Genomic DNA, 16,858 nt, shown 5'->3' with positions numbered 1-16,858 from the left:
ATATAAACAGTTTTGATTAGTTAACCACGGTTTAAGGATTAGCCCGACACTGTAATTATGTGTTTTCTCAAGTTATTGTGACATAAACAAGCTTAGTCGTGCCAGCCATGATGCCCGCTTCCTTACGAAATAAAAGTTAACAAGGATGTGCCTGAGACCGCTGTAAAACATGATGATGTTTTTCTCTGCCTGTGACACCGAGCAGCGGAGGCCAGCGGAGGCCAGCAGCTGCGTGGATTAAATGCAGCATGAACATTATTTTTGAAGCAGGCTGTATTTTGAGTGAGAATGCTGTCACTGAGAAATGAAATTTAAGCGACTGTGAGAGACATGATGCAGCTTTGAGGTAATTACCGAACTTCACAGATTTTGGATGATCAGGTTGCTTCCTGCTCCTGCGTGTCCTTTCATTGCCCGTGGGGCTGAGGTCATTCGAGTGGAGATGACTTTCTCCTTTTGAGTTGAATCTGATTTAGGCAGCGTCTCTCGCTGCCCGCAAATTTAGCGCGAATAGCGTATTGCGGCGTATGCCTGCAGCTACAGGATGACTGGAAGAGAGAGAGTTTTTAAACTATTGACAGCAAGCCATTGATTGGTAGAGAAAGTTTGTGGCAGAGTCTGGTTGGTTAATTCCAGGATGATACACGCCCATGATCACCTGCTTGCCAGAGAGAGATACAAGTGGTAGTAGGGGGTGTGGTTTAAGAATTAATGAAGAGGTGAATGAATGAATGAATGAAAGAATAACACCAGTCTTCCTGTCTGAACTTACGCTGAGCTCCATTTTAGGAGGGGTTTAATCACTGCTGTCTTTAGCGACTTAGGAAAAGTGCCTGTCTGAAGAGAGCTGTTAACTATCTGCAATACATCTGGTGCAACACAGGTAAAAACATTTTTTAAAAAGCTTGTGGGCAGAATGTCAAGACGGCATATAGTGGACCTGAGGTGTTGAACTATGTCTGTTAATGCTACTGGATCTAGAAGGTGAAAATATGCCAGGTTAGCTAAATTGTTTTCAGGTGGGAGGTACAGGAGTTACAGTCAGGCTGCCTGTAGTAGACTCACTGACTGTCTGTCTAATCTGTTCAATCTTTTGGGTGAAGTGCGATGCAAAATCATTGCATGCCTTTACAGATAACAGTTCAGCAGGAACTGATGCTGAGGGGTTGGTCAGCCTGTCCACGACAGTAAACAAAGTCCGAGCATTGTTGCTGTGCTTGTTGATTATCTCAGAGAAGAAGGACTGTCTGGTCCTTTTGAGTTCTAAGTTATATAAGCGGAGCGCCTCTTTAACTCTTTCCCCGCCAGAGAATTCTAGAATGTTTACCAGCCAGCGCCAGCCTTTTTCACCATTTTCACCAATCTTTCAAGACTCACAGAATATTTTGTTCTTTGAATATGTAAATATTGAATACATCAAAAGAAAGATCAGACCCTCTGCTTTCATATACAAAAAACTATTTTATTCAAACTTCATTCAATCTTTTTTTATCAGCACTTGAATATCGGCCATTTTCACAAAAAAACAACATTCCGGACAAAAAGCTGAGAAAACAGCACTTTTGTAAAACACACTTATTTTCAAGAAAAAAAAGTGATTTTGAGTTTACATTTGGATTCTTTTTACTTTCATTTGACAACTACAGTTATATTTTAAAATAAATAACTAAAATAAATAAAAATGATTACATAAAATTATAAATTTTCTTTGAATAGTGTAGCACTACAACATTTACAAACTATATTATACATTTTTCTTCTCTTATACACTCAGAAATACTTTGTTTTTACAAACACTTAAATATCATTATTATTTTCAATAATAAAACATTAGGTGAACAAAAACCTGATCAAGAATTGAGACAATTGTGTCTCCCAGGGAAGTGCCTTCTCCACAACAGGGTTTCATGTTGTAACACCTGTGTCAGAATCACAAAGGATGTAGGAATTGAACCCATATTTGACAGGTTTTTGGGGATTGTACACCCTGAACGCTCGCCGTCCACGCCACAGAAGCATAACCTCATCAATGCAAATGTTGGTGTTAGGTTGATACGTTTGACTGAATTTAGATATAAGGTAATATAAGACAGGGCGGACTTTGTACAACCTGTCAGTGCTATTTACTGGCCTTGAGTCATTATCATTGAAGTGCAGAAACCTCCATATGATTTCAAACCGGTTGCGGGACATGACCTTGTTGAAGTAGGGGGTGACCAAAATGTCATCTGTAGACCAGTACATTTCAAGGTCAGGCTTAGGAATGATATGATCAAGAGCAGCAGCATCATTTAGAGGTCCAGGATTCTCAGTGAAAAGAAAGTCTTTTGGCTGCCAGTTCATTTCTTTCCACATCAGATTACCTGGACCAGGACCTGCACCTGGCTGGTTTAAAGACCCTCTTGCTTGGTCACCAGGTACTTGACCTCCACGCCCATAAGATCCACAGGTCCAACCTCTGCCTCTTTGCTGTGTTTGACCTGTAAATAATTAGAAAGACTCTTCATATCATATCTTACCTCTTTCACCTTGGGTAGGTCTGTATAAAGGACACCTGGGCCTTGAATCCCTGGACTCTGTGTGTAAAATGACAGTAAAATGTCATACAAATATTAATTTGGTAAATAGTTTGTGTACAAAATGAAAGCTATATTATTTCTTTTTTTTATCTTCTCTCACAAGTTAGCAGATGCTCTTGTCTTGTAGTATCTAATAATCATACAATCCAAGTAACATACTATCAAACTAAATAAAATATGTTATCATGACTCACCTCTTGCACCTACGTGTATGTCCGGACCTTGGAGACCTGGATCTTGGAGACCTGGACTCTGTGTCTGGAAATTACAATAAAAAGTCCGTCAAACATTCGTTTGGTACATAGTTTATGTACAAAACTGAGGGATATGTTATTTCGACGTCACGTTATCTCATGAATTATCAGATGCATATGCTATCAAGGTGAATCAAAAAATAACGTGATCATATCTTACCTCTGACACGTCCTGAATCCCTCCATTCACTGACGCTGCTGCTGCCTTCATCCAGATCAGTTTCACGGAGGTCAAAAAATGAATTATCAGAGTCTGTATCGATAATTAACTCTGTAGCTTCAGCAGCCGAATATCTCCTTGCTGGCGCCGGCATGTTTGTACTGTTCAAGAGCTTTTATCTCATATCTATACGGCTAATGGTGACTTATTGACACGCGTCAAACTCACATACAGACTGATAGAACACCGCCCGCTGGAAAATAAGGACGAAGAAAATGTTGTTGTTTTTTTCTCTCTACTTTCCTGCGGGTGGTCTTGTTTGTTGTTTTTTGACCCCACAGTCCTGTAACTTTTTCACAACATCCGTCAGAGCGCCCCCTATCATATTACACTGAAAACACCAATTGACGGAAATTTCCATCAATGGCGGGTAACGGTTGGATCCAAATGACGGAAAATTCCATCAATGGCGGGGAATGAGTTAAAGATGTCATAATGAACCTGGAGTTTACTTTTTCTCCACCTGCGCTCAGCTTGTCTACAATCTTTTTTCTTTGTTATAACAAGTGTCCCATTCCTCCAATGGGGCTTTCTTTTTACACAGACAGCTTTGGCCTTGACTCGGGCAACGACATCAATAATTTTTAGAACTTTAGCGCTGAACTTATCTACATGGTATTTGACAGGGGCTGAGTGTAGAGCTGGTGTGTTAGTGAATGCCTCAGTGAAGAGTGTGCACATGTTGTCATCAACGTTTTCTGATCAGCTCTGTTTTGCCTTCTCTGCAGTCAGCCAAGATGGAAGCTTTAAAGGAAACACAATAGTGATCAGAGATGGCAACATCATTCACTACAACATCAGAAACCATTAGACCTCTTGAAATGACCAAGTCCAGAGTGTGTCCCTTGTTATGTGTTGGATTTGTTACATGCTGGGAAAGATCGAAGTTTTCCAAGATGTTTATAAGTTCTTTCCCACTGTTATCTCTTGGATTGTCTAAATGAATGTTGAAATCACCCACTATAATAACACAGTCATAATCAATACACACAGCAGACAATAGTTTGTTGAGGTCATAAAAGAAGTTTGCATTATACTTTGGTGGCCTGTAGATAGTGACTAATATTGCACAACAGGGTGAGCTCAGCTGGAGTGCAATGTGTTCAAAAGAGCCGAATTTCCCATATGACAACTGTTTGCATTGGTACTTGTTATTGTACAGAGCAGCTACTCCACCTCCTCTCCTCGACTCTCTAACTGCACTGATAAAATTAAAGTTTGGAGGAGCTGTTTCAATAAGTGCTGCTGCACTGTTGCTCTCATTCAACCAAGTTTCAGTTAAAAACATAAAATCCAAATTCTCTTCGATGAGATCCTTAATTAAAAGTGACTTGGCTGATAGAGATCTAACTTTTAGTAGAGCAAAAAGTAACATGCTATGAACTTTGCTAGATTCACACTGTGGCTGACGCACAAATGGAATCAAATTAGATAGAGTGACCGTACGTTTTAATCTACTGATGTACTTTGCGCCATGCCACCAGCTATTTGAGATAACTGGTATGTTAAAAACTTCCGGGACAAAGGGCCCTGGCTTTTCCCTGGAGATGTCAGGCTTAGCATTTGTCTTAAAACCTGGACCCAGAACACATCAGTACACACACTCTTTTGGGCTCTTATTGGGAGACTGGTGTAGGTTCAGATCTAGCTTTGGAAGGGGTACAGGTGGGGCTCGTCTGAGCGGAGGTAGTGGAGGGGGGCCGGGTTGTTGTAGGGGAACTAGGGGGGTTAGGAACCCAGGTCGGAGGGGAGTGAGTCTGGTACCAGTGACAAGTTTGTTCATTTGTTCAGTAAACTCCAACATGGGGGAGGAGGGGGAGGGGATACACGGTGAAGATGATGAACTGGGTGGAGTTTGGGCAGGTGGAGTTGGGGGATTCTCTCGAGCGGGTGGAGTTGGTGAATCCTCTCGAGCGGGTGGAGTTGGTGAATCCTCTCGAGCGGGTGGAGTTGGTGAATCCTCTCGGGCAGGTGGAGTTGGGGGATTCACTCGAGCAGGTGGAGTTGGGGGATTCACTCGAGCAGGTGGAGTTGGTGAATCCTCTCGAGTCGGTGGAATAGGGTAATCTTCTCCAGCAGTGGCTCCTGGTGAAGGACATAAGGCCTCCTCTTTTTCATTCTGGCACCCCTCATGGCCAGAACACATAGGCGGGGGGGGGGGGGGGGAAGTCGGTTCTCCCTCATGTTTTGGTGTTTGCTCCTTTTGTTTGGGTTCATCTTGTTTCTTGTCCTTGGCAGTGGGAACAGTATGACGCAGGAAGAAAGAGAGATTGGAGGTGAAAAGCCTCACTCCTGACTTGTTAAGGGAAAGGCCATCTCCTTTGAAAAAATGTCTTCTGTCCCAGAAAAAGTTAAAATTGTCAATAAAATGGATTGAGTGGACCTCACATTCTGTTGAAAGCCATCTGTTGATTGCCAACAGTCTGCTGAATCTCTCTCCTCCTCCTCTGACTGGTGGTAACGGCCCACTGAAAAAGACTTCAACCTTCAGAGAGCTCACTGCATTTAGCACTTCAGATTGTCTTTTCCCAATATGATTTGCCCCTGTGTGCAGTACAAGGTGTTTCAAATTGGGACTTTCTTCACAAATGCTGAGGATTCTGTCGGTCATGTTGGAGACTGTATCATCAGGAAAGCACAACACTCTTGTTTTTCTGCTGTACATGCTTCTCACATCTTTGATAGCAGAATCACCAACAGCCAGAGTCTCAGCATCATTCAGTAGCTTTCCTTGTAGCTTTCTAACTTCTGACTTCTTGTCAGGTCTTACCCTTCTCTGTGGGTTCAGGGGGTTGGCCAGGTGTCCAGTTGGAAATCCTGGGTCTTGCATTAGACGAAGAAATTGATTTTGTAACTCCACAGCCGCTGGTATTGGAGCCTTGTTGGCAATCTTCCCTTTAGCCTTTATCCACGGCTGTGTCTTCCTCTGCACCGGTGTTGAGGAGGCAGATACCGTGGGCCAGCCTGTAGCATCACAGATCTCTGGGCGCTGGGTTCTACCAGTTGGACGTCTCCATGTGGCAGCTGGTGTACTCTTTGGTTTCGCCCCGAGAGCATTCCAGGGAGGATTGATAGTGGCAGATTTGTTACCTTTTGCACAGCCCCTCTGTTTGGTGGGAGCTGTATCAGAGCTCATTAGCTGAATGTTAGCATTCTCCAGTCTGTTATTTTGAATCAACGGAAGAGTGCTGTCGTTTTCGCAGGGTCCATTCACTTCTGCGTTTATTTCTAAACGTAGAACTTTATTCTCCAAAACTGCGACCTGCTGCAGCAGTTTGTGGAGGTCATCTGTGGAGAAAGGCGGCATCACGGTACTGGCTTTAGCTGACAGTAGGCACCTGATTTGTCCGCTAACAAAAATGTCTCCACCAACAGAGGTATTCCAGGAATAAATGGCTTTCTTGGTAAACGTCAAAATGTTTACTAGCATCGAGGTGTGGGAGAAAAAAGCAAAAAGAGAAAAAAAAAAGGGAGCGGAGAGCCAAGAAAAACACGTCTACACTCTCAGGAAGCAGGAAACAAAAAAAAAGATAGATGGATGGATGGATAGAAACTTAAACAAATAAAACTTAAACATAGAGAAGTCGTTCAAGAGCTTCTAGCATGGACTTGTGTGTTTATTGCTCTCTGTCTCAATTCATCCCCTCAGTGATCCCAGACATGGAGTCTGTGCTGATCAGCTTTTCTTCTCGGGCCACTTCTACACAACCACTCCTCTGACGGACTGACACACTGTCTTCAAGTTTGCCCCACAGCAATGTAATGTACCAAGAAGGATGATGTGTTTTTGTGGTAGATAGACTTGAGCTTTTACACAGCATGTCACACCTCCACATTCACACGCTGATGGTAGAGGTTTCTATGTAGAGAGACTATCAGAAGGAACTAATCTCACTCATAAGTTGCCAGTGAAGCAGCAGGAGCAACTACAGGTTAAATGTTTTGTCAAAGGACACATCGGACATGTTGCTGCAGGAGCTGGGGATTGAACCCTCCACCTTCTGGACGACATATCGACCAACTGAGGCACAGTGGACCCAAATATTGGGAAAAAATACAGCTTTTTCATTTGCACCATGTCATTGTGTATGAATGAATTATTAATGCTGATGGATACTTTACATAGCAGCCTCTACCATCAGTGTCTGAATGTGGTGTGAAAAGCTCGATGCTAACACATACAGGAACATTTCAATAACTGGCTAACAGAATTAACATCCTGATTATTTTAATGTAGCAAACATCTATTTTACTTAAAGTAACTCAACAAACACCAGCATACACACTCGTACTTACAGGTATGTTTCCTAAACTCTGTGGAGACAAACTTTAAAAAACTGCTGAGTCATCCTCGTTTGATCTGCTGCTCTTAATAAACAGTCAATGCTCTGATCCAGTGACACTGTATGACTCGCTCTTGCCTGCTGGATCACATAACTACATTTAGTACTACGTGGGTAATGGACCCTGGACAGTCTGTAGTAATATCGGGGGGCTCGATGGCAAAGTGAAGTGAGAACAGCTTTCTATCATGAGATCATAAATGAGCAAACTAGCAAAGAGTGGAAAAAGAGAGCTCAGATCATCCCCAGTGCTCGATCCACTGGTGGAGTTACAACAAAGTGAAGTCATTGATTTCCTCCTCAGGGGACCAAGAAGGTCTGTACGACTCTTCATACCAGTCCATTCATCCATCCTTCAGTTCAAACATTGTAAGAAAAGAAACAACAGACATCACTGTTAAAGGAGAAACATTCAGAGAAGAAGAAACAAGGAAGAGACGCTGAGGTAGAAATGTGTTTGAAGTTTGATCCTGGTTCATGATTTGTGTTGTTCAGCAGCAGACAGGTTTTTGTATCACATCTTTTCACTGTGGGGGAATGATGCTTGGTTCGTAATCTTTGGCTCTGGAACGAGACTCTTTGTTTCAGGTAAGAATAAACTTTAATTTCCTTCAGTCGTCTGAAATGTGACTTTAATGACTTTTTGCTGCTTGAGACGTGAAATATTAAAGTTTTTATAATAAGAGGAGATTGTTTTCAAGGCGTGCAGCTATTGAGACATAAAAAGATGTTACCTCTAAATAGATGTTCAAATCTCAACACATAAAGTGATTCTGTTTTCTGCAGTACAAAACTAATAGATATAAATATGATGTTAATAATGTTACAGACATCCAGAACAACTCTTCTTTAAATAAAACAACATTATTGACAATCTGTCTTTTTTATTTATAATTTCTGGAAATTAACTGTAAAGTTTAAAGAGTTTGAGGCTCAATAAGAGGTTCATTAAAAATAACTAACAAGGTTTCAGGACAAGAAGTGCAGCTGACGAGGCGACTCCAAAGAGTTTCTGATCTTGACCGACGTAGAAGAAAAAGACTTTGTCTGAATGAAACGCTTTAAAAAGGATCAAATAGTCAAAGCGATGATTGTTGGACTCAAACTTGAAGATGTTCTTGATGCTCATGCTGCTCATTGATATTATTCTATAATACAGAATGAAAAACTGTTTGTCAGAGACAATCATTTGAACTATATGTTGTCTAATATCACATGTTATCATTCGTCCATTTTAATGTCTCCTCGTGGATTTATGAAACCTTTGTCTTTAGTTTATAAATCAACTTTGACCTTATTTTACATTTCTAAACACAACATTGAATATTTCATAAAAAACAAACACACTGAAATAACTGTGGTGAGGATTTTATTCATCTGTAGTAATTAGAGTAAACAACATGGTTTATATATATTTAGTTTTTAATTTATTGAAAATGATGATTTTCCTGAATGTTAATATGTAATTTATATTTATATTTAAACCCAGATCAATATCAGACTTGTTTTAATGTAAGAAAAAATATTTGAATGAAATGATAAACTGCATGATAAAACATAATCTAATGTATAAATACAGAATATAACAAAGTATAAAATGATATTATTCTATTGCTGCTATAATCCTACTTTGTTTTTATTTTCATGGATTTAATTTGTACTCACTTCAATGTTTTCTTTTCTTCTTAAACAAATCTAACTGATCTGGTATTATAATCAACAGATTCATGTATCTTCACTCACCATCTTTAATTTGATATTATTAATGTCTTTTCACTTTAACTGAACTTGGAACTGTAGTAACGAGTGTTTCAGAGAGCAGAGTTCATGTAGTTTTAGGATCACACTGAATGCTGCTGACTGTGTGTGTGTGTGTGTGTGTGTGTGTGTGTGTATGTGCGTTTGTGTGTGTGTGTGTGTGTGTGTGTGTGTTACTTGTTCCTCTTTCATAGACGAGCAGGTGGTGAAGCCCGTGCTGAGCGTGTACCCGGCAGCATCCAGAGGCCGGCTGGAGGAGAAGAGCTCCCTGCTGTGTGTGGCCTCAGCCATGTTTCCTCCTGTAGTCAGATTCTCCTGGAGACGACGAACGAAGAGCGGACGTTTAGAGGAGCTGCCCTCTGCTGACGGACAGCAGCTGAAGCTGGGAGAGTCTGGATGTGCTGCCTCCATCTTACAGAACGATCAAAGAGAGTACATCTATGAACACAGCTGCTACGTGCAGCACGAGGGGGGAACAGTGGAGACTTGGATAGATACAGGTAATGAAGGCTTGGTGACGTTGTGCAGCGTAGAGTCATCTTCATTTAGTGCTTCTGTTAAAAGAAGATTGAAAGATTATTCTGGTTTTTTTTTCACGTCCACCAGCAGCTCCACCATCATCACCACCTGCACCAGCAGATCCACCATCATCACCACCTCCACCAGCAGCTCCACCATCATCACCACCTCCACCAGCAGCTCCACCATCGTCACCACCTCCACCAGCAGCTCCACCATCTCCTCCAGTGGATCCCTCTGTCCCGTCTCCATACAAGGTTAAGCTGCTCTTGCTGCTCTACACAGTGCTGACAGTGAAGAGTCTGGTGTACTGCTGTGGACTCTTCCTGCTGACCGTCCTCAGGAACAAGAGTCTGTCCACAAACTGCACACATGCTGGATGACTAAAGGCTGGTTCACACATCATTTTAAAATTGTCGGCTGATTTCCCAAACTTTAGAGACCACACACGGCGATAAATAATCAGAGGTTTTACAGCTTTGGACGTACAGTGTGTGGTGTGCGGCCACACGGCAACATCAACACACCACACACCAACCGATTTCACTTGCGAACGTCCCCCGATCAGACGGGAAATCTCGCAAAACCTCTCGAGATCAAACGTGATTCCAGAGTCAACAAACGGACAAAGAGGATGTAACAGGGATTGTTTGTGCTGTTTTTATCTGAAAAAACACGTTTTAAAAAGAGGCGTCGGTCAAAGGAGCGGAGACAACGGGAGCATGAACTGTACTTGCTACATGATATGGAGGTGAGTAGTTGTTTTCGCTACTATGTCAACTCGCTTTCTGATTGGCTATGCGTCGCATTCAACAGGCTTGTGCTCATTTTCTCCTCGGGAGACACCACACATGATGAGAGATCGGGCCAAAACAATCCAACATGATGAATATCCCCGATTTGAGATCGGAGCGGTCACGGCATTCTTCCGACCAGACGAGAGCGATCTTAACACACCACACATGGCAGGATGATCATATAAGATTATCTTATGATGATCGGGGCGTCCTTAAGATTATCGGCGTAATTCTCCTTTAGTTATACTCTATTTGATATCCCACCATCATCTCTGAAAGGTATCTCATTTATCGCTTAGATGAATTAAAAAACATCAATCATGAATATGTATATATACATATACATATATATATACATTATATATATATATATATATATATATGCAATCATGATCAACAACATTTTGCAGCAGTGTAAAACAAATCCTATATTATATACAGTAAAAGTGATTGTTTTGGTTTAATACTTTAGTAAATGATGCACAGTTTTTAGAGCTATTAGCGGCTGTAATCCATTCTGAATGACTCAGTCTCTCGTAACAAGCTCTCATTAAAGTTTCACACTGCAGAGAATAAAATGTACAGGAAGATATGAATACAAGCACGCACATTAACCAGGAACAAAAAGCTCTCAAAGAAAAGTAAACTTGTCAAAAGTCAGTGTGTGGATTTGTCAGCAGGTTCACTGTTGACCCTTTTAAACAGTGGTGTCAGTGTTGATGTAAAGCTCTACGCTGATGATACTCTTCTTTACATGTTAACACAAAACATTTCTCAGCAGCTTCATTGGATGATTAAACATGTTGTTTTGGTAGGGACTTTACATAGACTGCTTCTTTCTGCTAATTTAAAACAAAATATTTTAAAGAAAATCAACAGAATCACAAATTGAAGCAGAAGTTACTAAAGATCTCATGAAGTTATTTAGTGATGTTATATATTAGATAATTGACATGAGCCTGTAATAAAAGTAAATTGAGTGTAAAAATAAAAATGTATGTTTGATTGAGGAGCTGAAAGAATAAAGAAGTCTGCAGATAATAAACATTGTTGTGTCATTTCTTTAATTAACAACACAATGTTTTGATTTCAAATGAATCCTGAACAAAGCTTTCCCTTTACCTTCTGAGCCCGACTTTATACATTATTAGTTTTCAGTGCATGGTGCTGTGTAGCCCAGTGGTTATGAACCATATAAAGGGTTATTTCACCCGAGGCGAGCGGCCCGGGTTTGACTCCGACCTTCTGCTTTTCATCGCATGTCAATCTGTTTCATTGGGCGTCAAAGTGTCAGCGATGGTTCATTTTACATTTAGATGTAAGATGAATGCTTCTAGTGCAAAGTGATGTAATAAAGGACGGTACCTCGTGTGTCTAATACAAATAAAATAATGACTCTATTCATGTAGCACTTTTCAAAGGAGGAGAACAAAGAGCTTCACACATGACAGCAGAAAAGTACGACGGCGTATCAGAGCCTTTCTAAAGCAAAAACAGAAAAGAGAACATTTACAAAGACAAACTCAGAGTTCTTCAGATTATAAAGTAAGTTCACCAGAAATCAAACTCTGAATATGTCTTTAGATTTTAAATGTGATTATAGAGGTCAATGACTGCCGGCCTGATCCAAGGTGAACAGCAGCATCGTTTGTTTTTCTTATGGGTGACATTAGTGCCTTCATAATCTCAAACAATATCCCAGTTGTGTTTCTAGTAAATGTACAACTTTTTAAACACAAACATTCAGAGTGTTTTCTTCTAAATTAAAGGCTCCATTTTATTTTAAAGAAGGTCCTCATGTTCAGTCGGAGTAAAGAAATGAAAATGAAGACCCGTGTTCACAAGTAAATACTCCTGACTTACACAAGGTTTCAGTATTTATCAGCTAAACATTTTAAAGTCTGTATTATTTTTGTTATGTGTCATTATTCAGATTTGTTGTGTTTAACGTCATTCTTCTCCTTCTTGTTGTTATTACACAAAGAGCCCACTCTAATGAAGATTACATGTGATCTTATTGTGAAAAGAGCTTATTAGAGATGTTTGACATTATCAGAGTCTCAGCTCTGAGTTCATTATATAAACAGATAAAGAGCACAGATCAAACCTGAGACAGTTTTCAGCACTAACTAAAGTTCCTGGAACAGTTATTAAACCACATTCAAAGGTCGTAACTGTCGATGTGTCATTAATGTGAAAAACCTCAGATAACGGTGAGGAGGAAGCTGCAGCAAAGAGGAAGCCCACAGAGCTCGTCTGCTGCAGACAACAAGAGTTTGATCCTCTGTTGTTTTATGAGTCCTGATAACCTCCGAGAACAGAAACATATCTGCTGCTGTATGAACCCATCCACTCCTCTACCTCCCTCTGCTGGATTTCAACTATCACTGAGTCTGCAAGGTGTTTTCCACTGAGATAGAGGTGGACCAGAAGAGAGTTCAGAGGCATGAAACCACAAACTGAAACCTTCAACTACTATAGTATTAATTACAGTTTACTGAGGAGCTATGATCAGAGGTGTGTCATCAGAGGTGTATGTATGGATGACTGATGATACGACCAATAAAAATATCAGATTGGCAGTTTTATATAAAACCTCAGACATCGCACCCCAGGGACCCTTCAGACCTGTGGTCCTCACCTCTCACCTGATGAAGACCATGGAGAGGATCATCCTCAACAACCTCCACCCCCTGCTGACTTCAAACCTGGATCCACTGTAGTTCACCTACCAACCAGACATCGGGGTGGATGACGCCGTCATCTACCTGCTGCACAGATCCTGGACTCACCTGGAGAACACCGGCAGCACTGTGAGGGTCATGTTCTTTGACTTCTCCAGTGCCTTCAACACCATCCAGCCCGCACTGCTCAGGGAGAAGCTAAAAAGAGCGGGAGTAGACTGTCACCTGGCTGCATGGACGACTGACTTCCTGTCCAACAGACCACAGTACGTGAGGCTCCAGTCTGACATGGTGGTCTGCAGCACAGGGGCCCCACAGGGGACAGTGCTCTCCCCCTTTCTCTTCACCCTGTACACCTCACACTTCTGCTACAACTCTGGGAGCTGCCACCTGCAGAACTTCTCTGATGACACCGCCATCGTGGGGTGTTTGCCCAAGGGCAGCAAACAAGAGTACAGGCAGGTCATCATGGACTTTGTCGACTGGAGCGAGCTCAACCACCTTCAGCTCAACGCCACCAAGACTAAGGAGATGGTGATAGACTTCAGCAGGAAGTCACCTCAGACTGCACCGGTGAACATCCAGGGTCTGGGCATTGAGATGTACCTGTGTGTTCACCTCAACAATAAACTGGACTGGTCAAACAACACCGACGCCCTGTACAAGAGGGGCCAAAGTCGACTGCATCTGCTGAGACAACCGAGGTCCTTTGGAGTGTGCAGGACTCTGTTAGGGACGTTTTATGACTCTGTGGGGGCTTCTGCACTTTTCTCTGCAGTGGTCTGCTGGGGAGGAGGGAGCACAGAGAGAGACAGGAAGAGACTGAACAGACTGGTCAGGAGGGCCGGTTCTGTCCTGGACTGTCCTCTGGAGGATTTTGGTGAAGCTGACATCCATCATGGACGACTCCTCTGGTTAAGTAAAAGTTGAATAAAAAAGTTAAAGAGACAGAATATCAAAACATGTCATACTGGCATTTATGGAGCAGTGTGTTTAGCAGACACTTGGGGGAGTCAGAGTGAAGGTTCATTCTGGTCTGAACAGAATATCAGTCATATGAGGTGATAACTGCAGGGGGGTAGAGGTCATTTCATATATAGACAGAGTTAATATCAGAGAAGTGTTCTGAGATCTGGCATGAATAATGAAATAAACACAAGTATATTTTGTCTTTACACAGTGAGATCCTGTGAGTGTGTCTAAAACATTTAATACAAACTTTTTAAAATAGACTTTAGATATATTACTCTTATTAAAACTTTTTAAAATAGACTTTAGATATATTACTCTTATTAAAACTTTTTAATTCATGATAAATTATTTTCAACTGAACTGAAAGGCCTTCTTTAAAGAAAAAGAAAAAGTTGTACATTTACTAAAAGCACAACTGGGATATTGTTTGAGATTATGAAGGCACTAATATGAAGGCTTGAATTTCCCTTGGGATCAATAAAGTATCTATCTATCTATCTATCTATCTATCTATCTATCTATCTATCTATCTATCTATCTATCTATCTATCTATCTATCTATCTATCTATCTATCTATCTATCTATCTAATAGTCACTGACCTCTAATCAGATTTACGTTTGTTTGTTTGTTTGTGTGTTTAATGTTGTTTCAAACATCCTCTTATCTGTGAAATGTTTTCGTCTAAAGTGAAGGATGAGTATAAAAGATAGAACTCAAGAAAGAGAAACATCTACAGTTCAGAAGAATAAATATTCACCACATTATTTAAACCTTTACAAAGAAATCAAAGATACACATGTTCATAATGATGTCTAATGGCTGATATACCGTAGTCTTCTTTTACAGATGAAGACAGGAAACATTTCAGGAACTGGTCGTGGATCTGAGAAGGGCTTCAGTGTGGTCGTTGTGGAGGATTACTGGGAGTATATATGGACAATAAACTGGACTGGTCCAAGAAGACGGAGGCCGTCTACAAGAAGGGCCTGAGCCGCCTCTTCTCCCTGAGGAGGCTGAGCTCCTTTAACATCTGCAGGACGATGCTGAGGATGTTCTATGAGTCTGTGGTGGCCAGTGCTGTCCTTTTGTGGCTGTGTGCTGGGGCAGCAGGCTGAGGGTAGTGGACTCCAACAGACTGATCCTCCAGTGACGTTGAGGGGATGGAGCTGGACTCTCTGACGGAGCGCTGTCAGAGAGCACCATGCTGTCTAAGGTGCAGGTCATCTTGGAGAATGTCTCCCAGCGCCTCCTGCTGGTCAGACTCAGGAGCACATTCATGGCATTGGGAATGAGGAAAACCTTAATGTCCTTTAAAGGATGAGTACATGTTTGATTGAAGGATTGATCCTCCATTATTCATCATTTATTATTGATTTAAACTGTGCAGTACTCTGGATCTTAAACGCTCAATAATCTTTCCATTAACTCAACATGCAAAACTGAAACTACTGAGAAATACTCTCTGTGTTTTTGTACATGGCTCATTTATTTCATAATCTGCACTTTATACAAAGTTTATTCTGTAATAACATGCTGCTTGTTACACAGCTGTAACACTCTGTCTTGTACTTAATGCTTTATCTCTTATTTAGATTCCTTATTTCAGTCATATTTCTGTTTATTTCACAACATTTCTTCTTCTATGTTTTGTGTTAGAGCTGCTGTAAGGATCAAATCTCCTCCTGGGGTAAAAGTATTTCTGATTCTGATTTAAAGATTGAACACAAACTTGAAACTTTCCACTCTTCATGATAAGAGTTCCTTCTTGTGTTCCTAAAGTGAAAAAACATATCCACATCAGTGATGAGATCAGTGTGTCTTCACATCAACACCTGTCTATTAACACACAGGAAACAGAGGATGCTTACTGTATCCTGTCTGTTGATACTTAGCTCCGCCTCCTCCCTCCTTCAAAACCTCAGACTCTGTAGAAAACCACACAGCAGCTCCAGCCCAGCTGTCAATCATGAGTCAGCAGCAGGGGCTGATGGGAGTTCTGAGGACCTGTTAGAAAGCACTCAGCTCAGTCTGACCCCACAGCTCGTCCTGGTTTGACTTCACTTCTCCTCAGGTCCACCAGAGAAAAACAACAAAATGTTTCTCCTCCCTGCTGTGGCTCTGTGCTGTGTGTGCTCAGGTGAGTGTTTCCAGCCAATCAGGAGCCAACAAACTCAACCTTTAATAAACCAGCCCTGTCTCTGTGTGATGAATGTAACTCAACTGTGTGATTATACTGATCTGGTTTTAACATGACCTCATGGAGGAGGTGAAAAAATGAATGTGAATAAACCGTCACACTAACCTTCATCTGTCTGTTTCTCTATAGCGCTGGCTGCCATGACAACAGAGCTCAAACAGGACGGTTTGTCTCTGACCAGGAAAGTTGGAGAAAACGTCTCCTTCACATGTGAACGTTTAGACCAGTGTGATTTAGCTCTTGTGTTCTGGTACCAGAAAAAAGACACAGAAACATTTACAGGGATTCTGTGGATTGATAAACGTGATGGTGACGTGGACAAAGATGATTACAATCATACTCAGAAAGATGATTTCTCAGCTGTGATCAAACAGAACGGTGTTGAGCTGCAGATCCAGAAGGTTAAATCCTCTCATTCAGCCACATACTACTGCTCCTGTTATAAAAAGCTTCCCCACAGTGAGAAATGATCTGAGCAGGCTGAACAAAAAGCAACAGATGAGCAGAAGTCAGATAAAGTTTGTGACAGGAAG

At 41.3% G+C, this 16,858-nt stretch overlaps 2 long non-coding RNA genes across 2 annotated transcripts in view; both read right to left on the bottom strand.

The window, feature by feature from the left end:
• Positions 1–16,858, bottom strand: part of LOC306826490 — a 207,053-nt gene that overhangs the window by 23,040 nt on the left and 167,155 nt on the right. The gene's annotated exons all lie outside the window — the stretch shown is intronic.
• LOC306826496 overlaps positions 2,518–16,858 on the bottom strand; it is a 42,502-nt gene continuing 28,161 nt past the window's right edge. The window contains exons 2-3 of the long non-coding RNA XR_013779441.1: positions 2,810–2,831; positions 2,518–2,554 (exon numbers count right to left, since the gene is read on the bottom strand). This is a non-coding gene — a long non-coding RNA (uncharacterized lncRNA). The remainder of the gene's footprint in view (positions 2,555–2,809; positions 2,832–16,858) is intronic.

Source organism: Symphodus melops, assembly GCF_947650265.1.
Source record: "Symphodus melops genome assembly, chromosome: 7".
NCBI classification, from domain to species: domain Eukaryota; kingdom Metazoa; phylum Chordata; class Actinopteri; order Labriformes; family Labridae; genus Symphodus; species Symphodus melops.
This window is presented reverse-complemented; position numbering and strand designations above follow the sequence as displayed.